This window comes from Daphnia pulex, chromosome 11, assembly GCF_021134715.1.
Source record: "Daphnia pulex isolate KAP4 chromosome 11, ASM2113471v1".
NCBI lineage: Eukaryota > Metazoa > Arthropoda > Branchiopoda > Diplostraca > Daphniidae > Daphnia > Daphnia pulex.
The window spans coordinates 5,481,877-5,495,417 of NC_060027.1; the positions used below are offsets into that span (position 1 = coordinate 5,481,877).

The 13,541-nt window shown below is 37.9% G+C and overlaps 1 long non-coding RNA gene across 1 annotated transcript; it reads left to right on the forward strand.

The window, feature by feature from the left end:
- Positions 1-1,178: 1,178 nt before the first annotated feature.
- On the forward strand, positions 1,179-3,193 carry LOC124207570. The gene is made up of 2 exons (XR_006880051.1): positions 1,179-2,588; positions 2,872-3,193. It is a non-coding gene; the product is annotated as an uncharacterized LOC124207570 (long non-coding RNA).
- Positions 3,194-13,541: the final 10,348 nt, after the last annotated feature.

Here is a 13,541-nt window from a genome sequence, read left to right on the forward strand (position 1 = left end):
CTCTCGCTCGCTGACATGTCTAAATACAAAAGTGACGCACAGCGACGGAAAGAAATTAATGGGTTAAAATTTCGCATTTTAGACCGCAATGACGCACTGCAAATGACTGTATGTATAAAACTGCCGCACGCACTATCTTGGTTGACAGGATATTCGATTCCGGCTACGCATTTACGAGAGGATGTTTTTCTCGGTTTTTTTCTATTCTGCCTTAACGCAAAAGTTTAAATTAAGGAATGAATATGTTTAGGTCTAACCCTATTCCGCTTCATTCTGTGAAACTGATTACACTAAACAAAAGGAAACAAAACCCGTGGGTTTTCCACTAACCAATTGCTTCGCAATCCAACCTAATGTATAACCTTGTAGTTCTACGGTAATACCGCAACTCCCAAGGACAACGTTTAAAAAACCAATGACATTTATTGTCTGCATATGTTGTGGTTTCCGTGCCAGATCGAACAAATTTGAATTCCGGTCGTGCTGCCAGTAGAAGCGCTAAGAGGAGGAGTTTTACACCAAAAAAGGTTTACAATCCATCCAACGGATATCGGAGACAGACAGAATTTGTGGTTTTCGGAAGGGTGTCTCAAAAATGAAGTGATATTTTTTAGATTTGTGTTTAAATCAATAATTTATTCACAATCATCATATCATCATGTCATCGAATCTTCTTCCAAGCTCGGCGAGCATTTAAACCAAGATAATTGCAGCAGATCGACAATAGCATAGCCACATAACGACAACACAGTATTTCAAACAAAGTGCTTGCTAAAAATCAAATTTTTTTAGTCTATTGAACAAAATACCTGGTTTGAAGGGAGTGACAAAGGCGTGTCCTCCGCTGCGAGGCACTATCGTAGTTGATTGTGCAGCCTTAGATGGTTTATATTGCGTTCTGTTTTTTTTTATGATGGCCTACGATATAATGTACGTTCGGTTGTGATCTACGAACGAACGGAGACGACAGGCGAATCAAATATTAATCAGGATCGATTGTAGAATAAAGAATTTAAATCCAGTTCTGCTTTCGAGATCTGGTTTTCGACGCTTTCGTATGCGAGGACAATATCACAATATAATCGATCCCATATGGCAACAGTTTAAAACTGAAAATTTAATTAATTTAAAATTTTTTACTTTAGATTTTGTTTTAATATTATTTATTAATTTAAAATTTTACGTTTGTTCAATAGTTTTTGCATAAAGATCAAGGGTAAATTATAGGAACATTTTTTTAACCAGGAGGTGTCGATTTTGGACTTTTTGGCGTCATCAGGTCCCTCTTTGTGTTTTTGTTTGTGTGTTACTGTGTGTTACTTACTCATAACCTAAATTCGATCATGACCACTAGATGGCATCATGTATTTTTATGTTTTGTTTTTATACCAGCCGATAGAGGGTTGAGGCGGAGGCAGGGAGACTCACGAAGAAAAGCAAAGTTCCCACTTCCTTCTTATACGCCAAGCTGAGAGGGCAGCTTAGAAGGAGCTTTGAATTATCAAAGCTCCCTCTTATTCGAAGCAAACCTCCAACAATAAACCGGCTAGCTATCCGAGATAGCTGCTATCCCTTGCGAAAATTGTTAGTAGAAATATATATTTTTAGAACTTCCTATTTATTATTATATCTATTTAATTCTAATCTCATATCCCTTCTTGGTGTCATCCACAACACCACATAACTAAATCATCCAAGATTTGAAGGGAAGGACATACTTTGGATAGGGTTTGCGCCAATTTGTTGTGGGTTGGCTTTCGGAAAACAGATTCGCTTTTGAAACACTTTTTATCAGATTTCCCCCTTCTGAAAACCACCAATTCCGTCCGTCTCCGGAATCCGTTGGATGGATAGTAAACCTTTTTTTTTTGTGTAAAACTCCTCCTCTTAGCGCTTCTACCGACAGCACGACCGGAATTCAAATTTGTTCGATCTCGCACGGAAACCACAACATACAGACAATAAATGTGCATTGGTTTTTTAAACGTTGTCCTTGGGAGTTGTGGTATTACCGTAGAAACTTCAGTAGAAACTTCAACTTAAGTTTCTACGGTAATATTAATTAACAGCTCCTAATTTTGAATAGGAGCTGCTGGCGCCAGATTGTTATCGAGGACTTAGAGAAAAAGTGAGGAACACAAAAAGAAAGTATTTGATGAGAGGGGATTAGGGGGAATGTTTTTTCTTGAAATTGTGAAATGTCATTCTAGCTTCTGACGTTTTGATCCAGTTGGCTCCGCGCCCTCCTCGCTCAGTCTTTTGACCTGGCGGCCTTCATCCTCTAAAATTCCAATAGATAAAAATTAGTTTTTTAACAATTATTATTTAAATGGAAAATTTACCTTCAAGCAAATTAACGTCTTCATCCATTGTCAGATCTATCGTTGACGCTGAAAAGCAAAAAAAAAAAAACATTTTATGTATTAAAAATTTTTAAACTAATCATTTTTGAATTTCTTACCAGCAAAAGATCTTTCCAGCTCGGCTATGCTATCATCATCATTTACCTCCTCAGCAACAACATCGTCACGTGGAATCCACTTCCACTCTCCCCACTCTTCTCCATTTCATCGTTTTCATCTGTAAAGGTATGAATTAGTTTTTTAAATTAAAGATACAACAATTTTAGTTACCAATGTAGTGTAAATCATCCAAATCAATAAGCTGGGCTCGATCTCCTTCGTAGAAGTCTTCTTCTCCAGGTTAGTCATAGTAAAAAAATGGGGACATGAAAAAAGAATTTGAATTTAGTGAAGATATGATTTTGAAGATGTGAATTTTTTCATTGCCCTTTCATGTGTTTTGCTTCAGGCTGCCCTTCGTTCTCTAAAATTGAAATTGAATTAATTAAAACTTTCTCTTTTCGCTTAGGCTACCCTCATCATTCTTACCTGATGAATTTTCAGCAGGTTCTTCGCCTGAATCATCACTACCACTCTCCCCAGTCTCCTCCATTTCCTCGTTTTCATCTGTAAAGGTATGAATTAGTTTTTTAAATTAAAGCTATAACAATTTTAGTTACCAATGCTGTCTAAGTATTCCAAATCAATAAGTTGGGGTTGATCTACCTCGTAGTCCATATGATCTCCATCGTCTCCAGGGTAGTCATAGTTCAAAATTTGCGCGAATACCTGTTTCCGATTCATCCACGGTTCTGTGTCTGGTGACAGTTAAAAAATAAGAACCTGGCAACGGTGGTCAAAAAGCGGGAAAAAAACTGAGTAGACGACGTCGAAATTACCTCATCATTACTTGAACTATCTTCCATCCTTTCTCCTTCGTTGTCAGTTTCTTTTTCTCTTTTAGAATCCTCGCGCCTTTGTGTTTTCTTTATTCATTTCAGTTCGCCATCTCCTAGATTGCTATCTGGAAGGCAATTTATTATTTTGGGTTAGATCTATTATGTTGATGTTAATTTTCATTACTTAAAACTGTTATCATCAAACTCATCGTCGATGGTTTCGTTTGCTTTCCCCATGACTTCTTGTTCCTCTACAACAGAACTAATTTCATATTTTCTCCCTAGCTCATTCTCTTTGTTTCCCAAAAAATATTCAGTAACCTCCATAAAAAACTTAAAGTAAAGGTTTAAAAACCCATTTTAAATGAAATTTTACCACAGACAAGGAAGTGAAAGACTACGAACGGCCCTTTATGGCTGAGAAGATTCTTCGAGACGATTTTTTAATTATTTTATCCAAGTATTCAGTATGTATTAAGTCAACCAATAAATAAACTTACAATTTGTTGTCGCAACTCTCAACTTCTTTTTCGAAAAGTTTTGTGTTTTCAGGGGTCGAATTCCGAACGTCGACTTAGACTTGACTTGGACTTGACTTAGGCGTTTTTCCTACTTGACTTGAAAATTTTTTCAGACTTTAATCGAAGTTGAATTCCGAACCAAAAATCGTTAGAAAAAAAAGAATAATTTTGAACTTTAATGACTTGAAGTCTAGAACTACATGAAATTTTAAGTTACCTTTTATTACTCCTTCTTTATTCATGAGTTCAAAGTCTTGTAGTTCCTCACTTTCATTTGAAAAGAGTGTTAACACAGACTGAGAGTAAATTTTAGCTTCTATTGATTTTAAAATTTTAACTTACGATGATTGGTTTGTGGATCGCAAGCAGTGTTCGAAAAATGGTGCATCAAACCACATCTGAAAAAAGTGACAAATTATACTCTCTTATCTGGGAAGTTTTATTTGTTATTTAACTTACTTTTCAGAAAGATATACAACTTCTAACAAGTTCTCCAAGTTGTTTTCAATAATTTCAAAAATTTTATAAAATTCAAAAAGCCGTTTGTAAAAAAAAAGAAAAAGATTGAAAACTTGGGGTTCAAAAAGTCGAAAGATTTGCAAGTTTTTTAAATTGGTAAGTGAAGGGTGCCGGCATTTTTACCGGTATGATTACCGGTCTCACCCATGTATGGAATGGCCAGAACAGCCATTTGACACCAAAGAAATTGTCATTAAATTTGTTTTAAATGAACTCTGTAGCAAAGTAGTTAATAGATGCATAAAACCTCTGAAAAAAGTGAACCGGAAAAAATGGTCATTTTAAATACATGATTTTTTTCAAAATGATTGTAGCTAAGTAAGTGTGGTTCTAGCCGTTTCCAGTTTCTTTCTATCAGCACACCAAGCTGCTGCAAAATGTTTATAACCAATACAGAGCGGTGGGCATTTTTTAAAAATTAGCCTTTATAGACATTATTATCTTGTAAAATAACACGCTGCCAGAAAATAAATTATTTATTCATATGAAGTAGTTTGTCTCCATATTCTTTAGAATAAAATAGAGGGAGGGTTAGTTGATGAAATGTATTAGCTGGACTGAATCTAAAATTTCTGGTATCCCAATATTCAATGTGTTAAACACAAAAATAGTTTTTTGAGCGAAAAATAGATCATTCCTTTTTATATTTTCAGAAATAAAACTTCGCATGATTACACAAAAATTGATATACGTTCAAGGTGCCTATTGTAATGTTGTCGGTCAATATGTCGAGTTAAAGGTATAGCTACTTGACATTTTTTCCGCCATCCTGTTGTTCGTATTTTTTCACCTTTTTAGATGGGCGCGGTGGTATTGAAATTTCTGCGAGTAACTAACAGGATTCTTCTACAGTAACACCTGAAATTTTTAATAAACATATATGCTGTTAGTGTCCTTTCTGTTAAAGCCCAACATTTTTTTGATTCGTCTCACCAGCACAGTTATCATTTGTAACCAGTGTGGTAACATCATTTAAATCACAAATATCCATGGCGATTTCCGACTGAGGAATGTCTTCTTCAGTATTGGCAGCTGCTTGTTTCATTGACAAATTTTGAAGAAAGGTTATATAATTTAATCAGTTTACCAATATAAATATTATTCTTGCCTGGGCGTCCTATTTTCGGTGGAGTGTCCACCACTTCCATTATGCAACATTCCGCCTTTCGTTTTCTACTCGGTTTTCTACTTGTTGCTGATTCGCAAACAACATCTGGGATAGGAGGAAATTTTGTCAGTACCACAGAACGCTTCAATCTTCTTCTATTAGGTTCATAGCACGTTTCTTCAAAATGAGCTTGGCAGATAAAAGTATTATCGTAGCCTCTGCCGGTCTTTAGTTTAAAGGTTCCCTCTCTAAAACCACTGTTTGCATTAATTAAGTTGAAACATTGCAATCTTAATAGAGGGTCACATGGAATTTCATGATAACTAATTCCCCTAGTTGCATTTGAATTATTATTACAATTTAATATGTCACAATACCAAACCATTTCTTTTCAAAATTATTTATTTTAAGACTATGTCCTAATTGACTTACTGCTAAATTGTTCTGCTTGTGATTGCCACTTTGTTTCTTTTAGTGATAAACAATACATTATTAAAAAACGTGTATTTGCATTCAATTGAAAATATTGTTTTCATTTTTTTAAGATTTAATTTTTAAAATTTTTAAAAATATGTTTATTTGGGATTCAAATTTATTTTTGCTGTTGAGAATGTAGTTGGCGATCTGAGCGCTAGAGGCGCCACCTCCCGGGAAGATTGAACGGAAGGGGATGGGTTGAAAAAGCTACACTACAGGGGTATGGCTCGATCTCCGGCCTAGGGTTAAGTAGGCCATGGCTGACGCATCAGTTATGACAGTGATTTAGGGGTTTGGAAAGCCATAGGTCATGTCTAGTTTGCACAAGACGGGAAAATTCTTGAAGCAAATCATGTGATCTATAACGAAAAAGCTAATTTGCTTATTGCCCGCGTTAATGTGCGCCTTCGAGAAAGCAACGAAGAAGTTCTTTTAGCAGAATGTGTGGAACTAACGCGGGATTTAAAGGAAGGTGTTCTGCAAGAGGTACGTTACCTAGTGGCGGATAAAAGCCGCCTAGCAGCCGTTACCGCAAGAAGATCTGAAGAAGGATCCAAAACAACATTTACGCAAGGCGTTTATAGTCCCTGCTATCCTTGTTAAACAGACAAAAATCGCTCAAGCGCGAGAAGTGGTCCGAGATCATCTTGAGAAAAGAATTACGGCAACATATGTGCATATGGAATTCCTTGGCGTTCCCATTTTTTATGCCCCTTACCTAAGCTTACCAACAGACGTTCAAGTGGGTTTTTAGCCCCCACTTTTACAGCTTTTATAACCCTTGGGACTTCGATCGGCATTCCCTATTACTGGGCCATTAATGAGATTAGTGATTTAATTCTCACTCCTTTTATAATGACGAAACAAGGTGCTCTTTTGGGGGCCCAATACCAACATCGGTGGGTTAAGGTGGCTTTGAATTTAACAGGTAGCATGAGCGGTACAAAACCTGTCAAATTCGTCATCGCCGACGATGAAATTCAAAAAATTTGAAGTTTCGGAGGTCATTTTTTAGCACAAGGCCATGTCAATTTTAATGAAAAATTACGTGCCCTTTTAGCCGGTAAATATGTCAGCCATCGAACCTAATTTCGCTCTTTCCGGGAGCTTCCGCCCTTTTCGGGCATTTGGGGTGCTCTCTTTCTTGACTCGGATTTGAAGTTGGAACGCTTTTCACAACGAGATTATTTTTTAATGGAAGGAATCTTATATCAGGGCCTTCAAGATGAAAACATCTCAAGACAAACCCCCATACTGGCTCCTGTCCTCACTTATCACCAAACAACAGCTCCTCTGTGGAGAGGAACTTACGCCACGTTAGATTCCAACTTGGTTTCTCTTCACCGTAAGGAAGAAATAATTACCAGCAAGCCATTATGATTGGAAGCTTGAATATTCCCATACATGACCTCTTCAGGCTAATCAAATGCGTGATTCAAAGTGCCTTTAGAATCCCAAGGGCAGACCTTTACCATACTCGCTTCACACAACCCCATTGAACCCTCTCAAATCATGTCAAAGGGAAATGTCTGACGTTTTTTGCCTCAAGCAGGGGTTAAATGTCGATGACCTTTATTTAATTAGGCGACGATTTTTGAACCCCCTGTCCAAATCATAGGTCACCCACCCTTAAAACTTCTTCTCAAATTCCTGATAAAGACAGCAAAGGGTTTGAGTTAAATGACGCCAATCTTTTCCAACGAAGCCGTTTTCCAGGGTTCGATCTTATCGATGATGGCTCTTGCGTCACCTATGGTGCTTTTTTATGCCTCAAAGAACCTTCTCTGTTAGGACGCGGCTGTTTATAGGCCAAACACATTGTTTCTCTAAACCAAATCCCTTAGTCCAGGGAACAGGTATCTACAAAGGTGTTTCTGATTATGTCGGTCACCTGCAAGCAGATCCTCATCCCTGGATCAGTCTTGACGGACGCATCAGGCTGTCTCGTGATGAATTACAAGCTGTCTTTAGTGAGGCTTCGGCAGAGTTAGGACCTGAAATCAGTCGTGTGGGCCTAAACTACATCCACTTGTCCCCCTCTTCTTCATTAAAAGATGAAAGGGAACCTCCCCCTCGAACAGCTGGGCCTAACCTTGGGTTCGCGTTTCAACAGATCCTGGTTAATCACTTTAAGCTAATTCCGTGGATTGAAAGAAGGTGGACTTTTATCACAAGTCGCAGAAATCATTTATAAAAATGAATGTTAAGTGTACGAGGTTGTCTTGGACGCTCTTATTATTGGGACAAAGATATTCGCCAAGGCACAATCTTCATCGTGACTATCGGCTTTAGAAATCTGTGATCAACAGGATATAGTGGCTTTTCCCAAGGTGCTTTCACAACACCAGACGGAAAGTGCTTGAAGAAATCAAATTTTAGGAATGTTTTTTTTCCTTTTCTCCTACAAGGTAACCCAGGTATAACCTATCAGATGAACAAGAAGTCGGGGACAGTGGGATTTTGGGACGTAAAATTCACAAATGAATTGGCTAGGGTTTAAAAATAGCAAAAAACTCTCAGCTGCCCTCCGTTCTGTCAAGTTTCCATTGAAATTCACAAGCCATAGGGTTAAGTAAAAGGACGAATTACTGTATCTGCTGGTCGCTCTTTCTATGGAAGTAACGCTTTTTTGGTTTTTCTGATACAGTAAAGAAAAATTCTTTCTACGAGCTGGATTGCTTTTGTTTTGATTTTTGCTTTTTGAGTCGTCGAAAGCGCGACGGATATTTATATCCCAAGCATGCCCCGACTTCTCTTAGATTCTAAAACCTCTGAAGAAAACGTAGGCCTCACCATTAGTGCCAATTTCTTTGTCCTCTGCCTTATGGGCCCTATCTATGGCCTTTTTTCTGATGCTTTAGGACGGCGCAAAGTCTTTAGTGCAGGCATGCTTTTCTTCACCCTTTTTTCTTTTCTTTGTGCCCTCCCCACAACGATTGGATCCCTTATTTGTTTTCGCTTTCTCCGGGGATTAGGATCTAGCGTGGCATGGATCTTGGGCCTGTCCATCGTCAAGGATATTTATCAACATCAAGAGAGCTTTAAGATGCTCTCTGTCATCGGCTCTGCAATCGTTCCAGGGTTGGCCCCCGTTGTAGGACGGTATATCGCTATTTTTTCGGGAATGGCGTCTGATTTTTTTGGACAGTTGCAGGCTTAGCACTTCTAGCTCTTTTCTTTCTCACCTTTACATTTCAAGAAACTCTTCCTCCAGAAAAAGACAAAAAGTTGATCTCCGAGTTGCCATGAGCAACTACTGGCGTCTTTTGCGAAATCGTCGTTTTGTCTAACATGTTTCTATTTCAGGACTCATGTTCTCAGGCCTCACAACGAATGTTTCAATCTGTCTTTTTTATTATATCGGACGTTTGAATATTTACTCTGAAAAATACGGTTATTCGAACCGTGTCTAAATGCGGTCTAGGTGATACACCAAATATTTAAGCATCTAAGGCCAATTGTAAATCAGGTTGACCAGCAATGAGAATAGATTTACAGACAGATATTTACAGACTTAATAATGCTAATTTTGAGTTTCTTTCTTAAGTCCAATCGATCTGTTCCTTCTCTCCCTTTATCTTAAAATAATAAGTAATAAAATGTTTTCTCAAAGTACCGAAATTCTATTGCCGATAAAATTTTGTCTCTTTATCGTACAACACTCCAACTTAACGTATCAACAATAAAACTTTAAGCTTAAATATCTAGAGACGTTATTTTTATTCGAGATAACAACCCTAAAAAAACGATCCTTAATTAAAGTTACATTAGGAGGGTTTAAAAAATAAATTAAAGATTTTATATGCGTGTACTCTTTTGAATTCCCAACTACAGATGAAATAGGAAATTTTTCAAAATTTGCTGTTTTGATGTTTTTTTAATAATTATGGTTTGTTTAGAAGTGGTTCATTTGAATAAATTTACACCAGAAGAATGCGCTCAAGCTACTGGAGGCACTCATCGAAATTCTCCCAATCGAATCCATCCCTGCTGTAATCGTTAAAGAAGCAAATCTCATTCCTTCACTAGATGATGACTATAAGGAACAGGGCATTGGGCTTGAGGGACTTGTTTTTGCTGGTGGGGAAGTGAGAGATGGAGGAAGTAAAGAAAGTAATGTGGGTGAGAGGATTGAAGAGAATAGAGTGAACATGAAAGTGAAAAAGAAAGTGGAGTAAATACAAAATAGGGAGAATGCAGGGAAAGTGAACGAAATGGAGGTGACGTGACCCTCGGTATACGAAGCCGTCGGCGTTGCCGTTCACCGGCAGGCACAATTTCTGCAGGACGTCGTCAGGTACATCAAGACTTTCGAGAAACTACACAGCAATAAAGATCATTTCGTAGTGGGGTTACCAGACGTTTTTAGGGTTTTTTTCCCACCCACAACAGCAGCCATTCAACTTCAAAAACACCAACATATTGAAATTCAAATGAGATATCTTGCATCTCTTAGAAGTGAAAATTAAGCCTGTACAATTACAAGAAGATCAACAGTATAACTAGTAAATATAGAGCAAGATTCGCCTACAATTTAACAAGATATGAAGCGCAAATTTCAATGGCTAAACGTCAAGATGAAATAGAAGTGATAGAGTGTGGTGACTTCTCACTGTTAGAACCATCCCACCTAGGACATATGCATGTGCGCACTCCTGTGTTCTCTTCATATTCATGTGGATTCATTATGTTTGACGAACAGAAAGAATGCTCATTCCATTGGAGAGTAAGATCTAATGTCAATCGGAAGTTAGCCTTTGCATTTGCATTCCACCGAATGGGGCTCGGTCTCAACTACAGCATCACAGTTGAAAAGAAAAATGAAGATCTACAGGTCTTAAATGGATTTCCAATGCCAAGCACTTCGGCATGATCCTACTCTGAAATGAAATTATGGATTGAATGATAATATGAAGGCAGAAATGGTATGACTGAAATGGATAAATGAAGCATAATGTTGATGAATTGTTGCTGTCTGCCTTCACCAACTCGTGACTTAAAGATTCATTTTGCATCGCCGGATTCAATCGCAAAATATTTTGTTTGAGAGATATTAGATTGATACGTGGCAAATTGCCAAATTGAATCAGTTGCCCGTTGTTCACTGGAACTATAGCGATCAATGTAACCCAATTGCCATCCACTGACTTTCTTGACCAATGTGACTGCGTGTCTTTCCGGTAAAGCTGACGTTATTAACGTCTCGCCAATAACATGGATGATACTGGACAAGTTGTCATCCGTTGTGAGCCAGTGTGTAGTTCATAAAACGTATTTGATATTTGCATTTGGTCCACTTTGCTCCAAATGTAACGTGAAATGGTACTCAACGAGACAGCTCAACTTGTGCACCGAATACTTTTAATCATGATCAATTTGGTAGGTAAAGTTGCGTGACCACCTACCAGTCATTACTTTTCGCACTGAGGAGTATGCTATGACGTGTTTTTACCGGTTTTTACATTGAAGGTCTAATTTCACTCCTATGAAATCAATAATTACAATGAATAATCAATGATTTCAATTATGAAATCCTTATTTCACTCCTTAAATCGATTAATCTGGTCCATCGCTTCATTAATTCATTTTCATAACCTCTAGTTATTGGTGGTGAGCTGCTTGCTGGATTTCCGCCGCTAAAGAGATTGACTAGCACTTATGTAAAGAAAAAAAAATATATCATGAACGATTCTTATCATATATAAAAATTTATTCCTCACCAAAGATGGATTTTCAATTTGTTTTTCTCCAGCCAACTTTTTGTTTCTTTACCAGCTCAAGTTTTGATCAGCAAATTAAATTTGGCCCACAGACCAACCGACATGACGAAATGACACGCAGTGAACACAGCATCCTTAAGATCCTTCCCACCGAACTACTTTGTAGAATTATGAAAAATCAAAGTAAAACATTATCAATTTATTTTACAAATGATGAAAAGAATATCAAACTCCTCCAAATGTTCCATAGACTAGTATCTGGCCAACAAAAATCTAAACCTTCTGATAAATGTATTAGAAATTGTCCCTTCCGGTTATACATCGTTTCAGGGTTTCACGTTAGACTGTCACTTAAAGTGGCACTTGCATGTGAATAAAAAAATCGCGGCTGCAAAAAAGAGCATTTTTCTCGATTAAATCAAGCTTAAAATCCTACTGGTTCTACGAAAAAAACGACTAAAATTTCTCTATGTTACAGCTATTAGCCAATTGTACTGTATGGCTGCTCCGTTTTGGCCCTTTTTCTTTTCACTAACAAGAAAATTAAGCAGCTGCGATCCTTCCAGTGCACAATTATGCTTATCTCGACCAGTGCTTTTTAAAACCGTCTCCTCTGAAGGTTGTTTTTTTCCTTAACATAATTCCTATTGATCTGCGTGTACGTGAGATTAATCAACTTCGGTACTGCACTGCATCTGATGGTTTGTTTTCAGTGGCATCACTTTACTGGCTTTAGGCTCCCGCCTTGTTCAATACCCTTTCCAAAATCCGACTCTCACACCTCACAGTCTCACAGATAGAATGTTAACTATTCTTTGCCACCGTATATATTTGCCCTTGAACTACTCCGTCCGACGATTTTTATTTCACTTTAGCTCTCTCTGCTTCGTCATATCGATACTGCCTTCTATTGACTTGCATTACTCACGTTCTTTATTTTAATAGTGCTGCTGACTCTGTTTTTCTTGCTATGCAGCTTTCTGTCTTGCACGCGATAAACAGAGCCTGCCAAGAGATAAGGGGTGGGTTTACTGCTAAAACGTGCCCAGCAACACCAGAGATTTCGATTTCGTCCGCTATGGCTCCACGCTTTCTGAGTCTGTCGCGACTATGTGTAGACTTGCTGGCATCACTCCGCGATAAAATTTGAATTTTTAGCAAGTAAAACGAAAAACTTCGGCTAGCCACCATGGGATGCTGTTTACCACGAGATAGTTTTCAGGATGTAACCCAAATCCTACCTACCAAAGCCTCCTGTCATAACGCCATAAAAAGTCTGACTCAGATCATGTGACTGATAGAAAGGCAGACCTGCTCAAATGTTCATTCTGTCAGGGAATTTTTTCCCTCAGTCGAATCAGCTTGTGAAATTCCCACCTACCAGCTTTGTGCTGAAGTGACGTAAATTCTTACTGGTCACTCGCTCCTGTACACCCATCAATATCGATTTGATTTCCGTGTTGCCCATGCAGTTATGTGCCGGAGACGGCTGAACACTTTTTTTTTATTGCCTCTTCTCCTCTAACCAGCGTCTTCTATTTAGGTTGGCGTATGGAGTACAATTGAAAGCAATTCTAGTATTTTTTTCTTATATGAACAAGAAGCAATGGCGTATCATAGCTATTGGCTACTGAAACAATATTTTACCTTAAAATCCACTTTGTTTCTTTATTATGCGATGATTTAAGGGAAGTGCTTTATGTTTCAATATCTTGTTTGCTTGTAGAAATTCTATTTTATCTTCTACCGTTGCCGTATCCCATTTTTTTGTACCATCTTACTTATACATTTATCTTATCTCATACCCATATATTCTGGGTATGAGATCCTTATCCTTTCCTGGTATATCAGTGGTTCAGAAAATAAGCATCTACAGTAAGTCAATTCGGTTTCTTCCGAAGGCGACGAGACGGTCTTTGAGATGTGTCCCAGTAGTTTCCAGTTGATTGACTTTC